At 40.9% G+C, this 8,780-nt stretch overlaps 1 protein-coding gene across 1 annotated transcript in view; it reads left to right on the forward strand.

Annotated features, from left to right (window-relative positions):
- LOC311012962 (uncharacterized protein) overlaps nt 1-8,780 on the forward strand; it is a 324,166-nt gene that overhangs the window by 296,254 nt on the left and 19,132 nt on the right. The window lies entirely within an intron of this gene.

The following is an 8,780-nucleotide window of genomic DNA, read 5'->3' on the forward strand; positions in this document are numbered from 1 at the left end:
ACCTTACTATGCTGTCTTTGTGCTCCAAGGTGATGGGGCCTGTATATCCACAGTTGAGGATTTCCTCAGTGTACTGTGTCATGTCAGTTGCATTTTCGATCTGAAAGCATAATTTCCAAACATAACTTCCAGAAAAAAATATTTTTCAAACAAGACTTTCATAATGGAAAGGATATGTGCTTGAGATTTCAACACACCTTTTCGATTAATGTGGACAACTCTGCATCATGCACATTTTCTTTTGTGATGTCCTTCAGTGTCCCGGTCACCAGATACTGGTAACACCACTCTTGAAGAAAGCGTGGAGGCGGTCCACCTTGGCCAAGGCTCACTGCAAATATTTCACCAGCAAATCTGGATATAAGAGGGGGAAATAAAAATGTGATGCTGACAAAATAATGTATTGACCTCCCTGTTCATTCAGGCCATTACCATGGATATAATTTGTTTCCTCAATTATCTAAAAACTATGCTAGAGAAAGTTGCTTGTTGAAAATACTGCCATGTGAGTGTATTCCTCCAGCAACAAGAGTCAGTTTGCCATCTAGGCCAACATCCTCTGTTTACCCCATGTAGTGGCTGAAGGAATATAATTTCAATATGAAAGTGGATGTTTAGGCTAATTGTGACTAATTTATCAATCCATCCCAAAGATCGCATTCTTCAGACTAAAACCACCTTGTGAGATCACAGTGACCTTGACCTTTGAACTCCAAAATCTAATTAGTTCAGAGTCCAACTGGACCTTCTGGCCACATCATATTCTGCCAAGCTGAGATATCAAGTTACCAAGAGTAAGAAGTACTACACAAGTCCTTGCTTGTGTTGTAGGAACTCTCAATGTAAGTCGCTTTGGATAAAAGCGTCTGCTAAATGACATTATAACATTGTATCGTAACATTGTACTAAGCCGGATAAGACAAATACATGATGCCATCCAGCCATGGAAGCATAAAAACAAGGATGCAAGAGGTGAAAATATTAATTAATTCCTATGTACCCAAGTCCCTGTGACATACCAGCATCATGTCCAGGGGGTGCACTTGTACACCAAGGTGCCTCACATTACAGAATCAGGAGATAAGCTCCTGGCTCTGGCTGGAATGGCCAGGAGCCAATATAGCAGTGAGTAGTTGTACAAACCATTATAGTATACACCATTGTGTAAACGCAAGTAAATAAGTAATACCATTGGTTAATATGAGAATATGAATAAGAGTAACGAACTTAAAATAGTTTTTGTCCAGGTCAGTGATGGAGTATTTTGGGATCTTCCCTTTCTCCCCCCCTTCAAAGAGGCGCATCTCTATCCCAGCAACCATCTCTGTGGACATAAACAAACCATAGAACAGCCTCAGTCATGGGGTTTTATTGATGATTTGGAAGTATTACACACTTGTGACTGGCTTACTACTTACCAGACAGGAACTCCTTCCTTAATGCCCCGGTGTCGATGCCAGCTTCTCCTATGAAGGTGATATTCAGTTTGTTCGCTGGGCCTCCAGTCTTCTGGCGCTGCCAAAGCTTTAGACCTCTCTCCAGCATGTTGTCCCTCGAGACACAAATATCGAAGGTCTTCCCCCTCTCAACTTTTGAGTCAACCCAACGCAGAACATCTTCTTCACTGTTAAAATAAATGATTACATCTTAAAACTCTAAAGATATTTTGGCAGCAAAATGCAAGTTTCAAGATCCCTATTGTTTTTTTTACCATGAGATGTCATCTATTGGATTTTGTGTTGGTTCTTGCAGATCATGGGGACTTTCAGGTCCAGCATCTAGGCTCCATACAGGACTACAACTAAGAATGGAAGTTACAATGACTTCCATCTAATCACAGAAAACTGAAAAATGTGATGTTATTATATGCAAAGGACATACACCACTTGTCTGTTTTAGTTATTTATTTATTTTTACTCTTAAGCACATTGAGTCTGCGCCTGTCGTATTAAATGTGCTATATAAAAAAAATGTGACTTGACTTGACTTACCTTGCTCCACAGATACTGGCGTGGAACTCAATGTCCTGGATTGGGAAGTATTTGTTGCATATCGGGCATTCTGTCTTACTTTGCTAAATGGGAAGATGGACAGGATTAGTTCCAATTTTTATAGCAACCCTCTCAGCATAAATGCTCATTTGATCATTTATGGTTTCACTCAAAATCAAGAGTAATAAAAATATAAAATATTATATTATTATTATCACAATAAATATGATTCTGTCCTACATAGAACCACACCTTGTTCGATGGTGGCACTACATCTGAAGTGGCAGGAACAGAAGAATCAAGCTCCTCATCTTCTTGCTGAAAATGCAGCCAAACAATGTGTCAGATAACCAGATAACACTCTGATTGACAGTTGTCAGTCATTTAACATTTAAACAGACCAAGAGTTATTTTATCTAAACAGCAAAATGAACTTTTTTTAAAACCAGGATTTCTTATAGTTATGGTTATTTTCACTCAGACTTTTGTGGATGCTTAATCAGACACTCGGCTTTGATATAATATATGTATTTTTAATATTTAAATTCATGTTTCCAGGGGCTTTAATTTATTATGACTAAACTTTATTTCCTCATGATGTTTCTATTTATCTTATGCCAATAACAGATATAGATGATAACAATTGGAGAAAAAAAAACACAAAAAGAATCCCCACCATTTCGATTTTGGGACAGTTTACATTCACTTCGAGATGGTTGAGACAGTTTTTCAGTAATGTTCAGGGAAGCCGCGGTTTTGAAAAAGTTAGTCTGGAGGCCGGGTGGCAACATTCACCTTTAACTTGCATTAAGTGGAAAAATGTGACAAGAAAGGCATCTCACCTCTGAATAACAAAGAGTTGTCCTAGACATCCCTTCACAATCACCTTGCACATGAAGAGCTAGCATTTGCAATGGCATAACCATTTTGCACTGTGTGCATGTAGCCTTTGGCATGAGACTGAACTCTGGAGCATCCACTGGCAGTGGTGTCAGATCAATCTCCTCTTGGAGAGGAGCAATATATAACATAAACCTCCCTCCTGCGGAGGCGCTTCTGAGAACAGAGCCAGTGTATCCCTCTGACTCTAAGGCAACAGCGGTCCTTCTCCTCCTTCCATGTCCACCTGCAAATTCAAGTTTTATGGGAATTAAAAGTAGTGCCAACCAAGTATATTAACATCAGTGTGCTGAGCATGGCATTCAGCCAGTGTAAGTTGACCCATTCATGGCATACTTGTAAGTGAAAAATGTTGACATGAGGAAAGTATTATCGACTGTAATGATAATGAAATCAAGGACAAAAAGTTAAAACGTGCACAATCAGGTGTTCTGCATTATAATAATCTACAATGTCATGTGTCAGTAAAAATATATTTGATTTTTAGATATGAGCCTCTATGACATCTCTTCTTGAGTTAAGCTCTAACATTATTCACTAAATTTCCCATATCTCCTTGTGGCAAGTTTGGTTATCACATTATGATCACTGTACACATGGATGTGCCCGCTTAAAACAAAAACAGTCAAGTCAGTATTTTTGAACAGCTTATTTTTGGGAAACTCTGGAAACTCCTTTTGAACCCGGAAAAGCCTTGTGTAGTGCAGGGCTCCACACTATTTAAAGATTCTATTCAAATAGCCTTATGTTAATCTAATGTCTTGTTTAACATACCAGCTGCTTTGTATAGAAGCCATCCTCCTTCAAGACTTGCCATTTTCGGGTAGGTGCTCATCATTAAAGTGGACAACTACATTAATAAAGACAGAATATTTCAGGAAGGGATATCTGTAAAAATCGATCATGGAGAAGGCAATGATAGAGGAGGTAGGGGGAGATAAAGAAAGATACTACTCGTCACCTCTTCATGGCTTAAGTCTTTAGTGATCGAGAGAGTCCTCTTCCCCAGCCCTGCCTGTAGTAGCTCCAGTTCATCTTGTGTGGTCGGGGTTGTTTCTGCTTTGTCACTCAGTAAGAAAAAAGCCATGTCAAATCCTTTCCATGGTTTTTGTTTCTTGCCTCTGTGTTTGTCTGCAGATTTTCTTTTGAAAAATCCAGGGAATGATCTGCAAAAAAGTTAAAACATGTGAGACCCCTGTTTGTAAAATATGTTTGTAATATTTTACAAAAAGGGTCAGTAAAAAAATATAATCTGCATGGGATGGCTATGTCATCCCACAAATCACCACAAAACATCTCATAAATCCCCTACAACCCGCATGGCTGACATGAAAAATAAATGCACTACTGCTGGCTGGCTACACTACCTGGACATCTCATTTTGTACAGTTGAAGGAGGAGACATGTCCTGACTCCCCTGCCTGGGTTCTTCTATTGTGCGATTGAGCACTGAGAGAAAAGTCTGCGCAGCGGCAGTGGCTGCCTGCTGGTCATACTGGGATGAGAGATTAGAGCCCAAGTTAACCATTGTTACCAACAATAACACCATCAATCACTTTAGATGAAGCAGGTAGAGTCTAAAAAGACTAATAATTTATTTATTTAAAAAAAAAGATTAAAAAGTGTGAATCCAGTCAATAGCAAGTGGAGTGTAACCTGAGTATGTGATAATCGCCTTGCCATGAAGACATGCAAAAGAGGTGATGTGTAGTATCGGTCTTTCTAAATGGGAGGGAGGAAAGATGGCTGTGGTGAAAATGGTTATGACCTGCAATACACCAGACACACATACAAAGAGCAATAATGTTTGAATCCGAGGTCCTCTTCAGCAACCATAAATAAAATCCACCCATCCATAGTAAAAAAAACTATATGACACTACTAAGCAGTTATAATTGAGAGTGCAGCAATAGCCTACAAGGTCAAGCAATTCAAAAATAGGACAGTGGTGTTTACTGTGTCTCAAATTGTATTTTGAAGTGATAGTAAGGCTTTTTAAAGTGTACTTGTATGAGATAGTCAGTGCATTACCTGCGGTAGTAGTAGTACGACCCCAAAATGGAGGATCAGCAGCAGGACAAGGGACAAAACTTAGAGAATGTTTTGCTGCAGACAGAGACACGAGACAACTTAATTTCAGCTACTTAAGGCTTTAGCTAGTTAGCTACTTAAAAAAAAAAAAAAAAAAAAAAAAATATCTGGCTAAGTGTACACTCTATTTAGCATTAATGCCATTATGCTTAACGGTTACACTTACAAGCCATCAAAATTGATGGCTTGTATAGTAACTAGTAAAATAACTATATGACACTACTGAGCAGTTATAATTGAGAGTGCAGCAATACCCGTATCGATATCAATACTGCTTATACTTTAAGCTAGTAACTACTTGGACACTATGTCAGACAATAAGCATCACTTTATTGAACTGCCAGATTTGCATATAGTTGTGCGTTAGGCTACTGATAAATAATGCCTGACACAGCTACTTAGCGCACCGAGCAACAGAATATACATACTGGACGGCATATGTATGTCCCGCTCTCAAAATAAAAGCATCTGCCTCTGTGTCTGTGAGCGATTGACTGCCTGTATGTGTGATGGTGGGGAGACCACTAACCGTGAGCGAGAGAGAGAGCGGGATAGTCAAATAGCTGTAATCCTGTGGGCTCTGTGCGAAGCTAGACTCAGGCTCTGCATGACCTGTTGCTGCTAAACAGGCAGCGCTGCGGGCAACAGTTGGCCTGTAGACTGTTGTTTGACCACTAATGACGTTACTTATTATAACGTAACATAGCACTAGCACATAGCAAGCCTCTGAACTTAAGTGAAATAAACAATTCATTCAGCGTGCAGGGCCATCGGCTAACGTTATCAGCTAGCCGTTAGCCGCTAGCGCACCCCGCTAGCCTGCCTGACAATATGACGGCGTTGGATATCCAGCTCCATCACACAAATTAGTCAACGTGAACTAAGTTAGCATGCTTTATGTTTAATCGAAATGTCAAACAGAGTAGGCTAATGACACCAATCATTTTAATACTGTTTTATCTACTTACCAACAACTCCACCACTGCTCCCTGGCTTTCTGGCGACTATGTGACTTGTCAGAAAGACGTCGTTGGTGTAGACACTTGTCACTCAAACCTGTCTGACCAATGGGGAAGCACCCGCCCACTGCGGGACGTTTGTGTCAAAATGATTCAATCAAAGAAAAAACGACTTCAGAACTTTTTTCACTTCATTAAAAAAAAAAACCGACTTCAAAACTTTCTTCACTTCATTCAAAAAACTTCAAATCGAAAAAAATACACTTCAAATGATTTTTTATATTTGAGTTTTTCCTTTGATTGAAAATCTTTTATTTGATTGAAGTAACTTTTTTGGGATTGAATAATTAAGACACAAATGTCCTACCATAATATGGCCCAAACACAAAAAAGATTACTTCAATCAAAGAAAACATTTTCAATAAAAAAAACAGCGTTCAAATGCAATTTTTTGAGTCTCAAATGTTTTTTTGCATTCAAAAAGTTTTTTTCTATGATTGAAAAAGTTTTTTTTTTGATTGAAGTGATTTTTTTATTGAAAATAACTTCTTTTTTAACTTTAACTGGAGGACGCCACACGCCATCACAATGCGGCACACCTGGACTGTACAGCAGTCCTGTCCAAGCAGCGCCACCGTCCCTTCAGCAGACCGATTGTCCGCTCAACGAATGACCGAGTGCGGGAATGGAGGTCATTGTACCTCCGCTCTTGGTCAGTCTGAGGGTTGGTGAGAGGGGTCATCAGCAAGTGGGTAGCCACGGTCGCCTGGGGTCAATTGCGCAGACAATTAAGTAAACTGGATTTATAGTTTCCATTTGTTAATTTTTTACACCACTTACATGGATCACACACATTGTTGCAAATTAATGCAGAAGTGCGCCGGGGAAAAGGTGAGGCCGATTAAGAGATTTCACACTTTACGCACAGATTTCACACTTTACGCACGGGGTTAACATGAGTACTTTGCACACAGAGTCAATCAGGGGCTTGTTAGAAAGATCTGAAGCTGTAGTTTAACCAGCAAAAAACAGCAAGTCACTAACATTAACCTCTGACTAGTAATGATGCTGTGAAGACGGGATAGTATTTGGGGGCGCACATGCTCAATGCGCATCACGGGGATTAATATTAGGACAATTAAACAAATACATTTACTCACCAAGAAGCCACCCATCGCGTACAGTGCCAGCTTGTAGTCTGTTCCCAACCATGCTGTCAATGTATGAATCGTGCGTTGAACCAGGCCACCTCGCCACAATGTTGGTTAATTGCATTTGCGCATCACATATGATCTGTACATTGATCGAATGAAAATGTTTCCTGTTGACAATTCATCATGTGATGGCGCTTTTATAGCAATGTGTGTGCAGTCGATAGCTCCGATTACATTAGGAAAACCGGCTCTCGCTGTAAATTGCGCTTTAATGTTGACCTGTTCAGCTGCATTGTATGGGAATTTGATATACCTGGCTGACATGCGGATAATTCCGTCCCACGCGGCTGGCATGGCTCGGCTCAGGGTCGACTGGCACAGTCCTGATCGGTCGGCCAGCTCTCTCTGGAATGCCCCAGTTGCTAGGAACCCCAGTGTGGTCAGCACCTGTATGGATACTGGCAGCGCATGGCTGTGTAGCGCTCCAAGGCTGGCCGCAGCTCTGTGCACAATTCCAGGAGGATTGCCCTCGGGAACCTAAAGCGGCTGATGAGCCAGCTGTCATCATGTGCCAGTAGATCTGCTCTGTCTCTGAACACACGCTCTCTTCGTATTTCACCATTTACAATGTCTTCTAATACTGCTAAAGCAGCCATGATTGTACTTTGCACACAGAGACAATGCTTTTATATCCACTCATGGAATTGCAGACACGTGGGTGTGTTAATTGTTCATCAGTGTTAATTGTTCATGTGTCTCTAATGTGCACATCACTCAGTCTGATGACTTGTTTTCACGTTTATGTATTATAACAGTTTCCCAGCATCACCTCTAAGTGTCGCCAAAGGATCAACAGCTGTAGAAATGTGCGTAAGCCAGCCGTGAAGTTGGCGTGAGGCACCGCACATTTCCACGGTCATTTCAGTCTTGATACATCTGAACTTTGCCGTAAAAAAGAACGTACGCCACATTTTTGTGCGTACGCACCCTTTGTACATGGTCTACGTAAGAGATAGCACAAAAAAGAAAGGCTTCAGCCCCAAGCTACAACCCCCCTGGAAAGACCCCTATATAGGCACAGCCAGCTGTGGGCCTGTGCTATATGAGATCCTGACTCAACATGAAAGGAAAGTCATGCACCATGATTGGCTGAAGCTGTATACAAGTGATGTGATTCCTGTGTGGATCAGGCGACAGAGACACAAAGTTCTTCCCCAGTGCCAGAACCCCAGTGTAATGCTGTTAATGTTGTTATTATTCTATTGAACAGATATTGTTCATTGTTTGTGATGTTGCTTCAGCATTTGACCTGTGCCGGAACTGTGTGTTAGTGACAGATTTCTTGTGTGGTGGTCGGAAAGTTTCGGCGGTAGTACATTGTTGTGAAGAGATTGCTCGCCTGCTTTGGTGTGGACTAAAGTCTGTCTGCATCGGAGCTAGAGCGTTCCGGTGTATCTGTAACTACCTGTGTGTTCGGCAACTCTTCAGTAAAGTCCGTGAAGTGAGATAATCCTCTCCAGAGTCATCCTTCAGCCCGCACCTACACTTATATCCCCTGTTAGCCGAAGCTAACAGTACTTATTGTAAGTTGCTTTAGACAAAAGCGTCTCCTTGTCCAAGCCTGACATATAAGACCTCATCAGTATATTGTGGGTCTGAATAAAGTGTCTCTGAATGAAACTGCC

The sequence above is a fragment of the Eutrigla gurnardus genome, assembly GCF_963514095.1.
Source record: "Eutrigla gurnardus genome assembly, chromosome: 4".
NCBI classification, from domain to species: domain Eukaryota; kingdom Metazoa; phylum Chordata; class Actinopteri; order Perciformes; family Triglidae; genus Eutrigla; species Eutrigla gurnardus.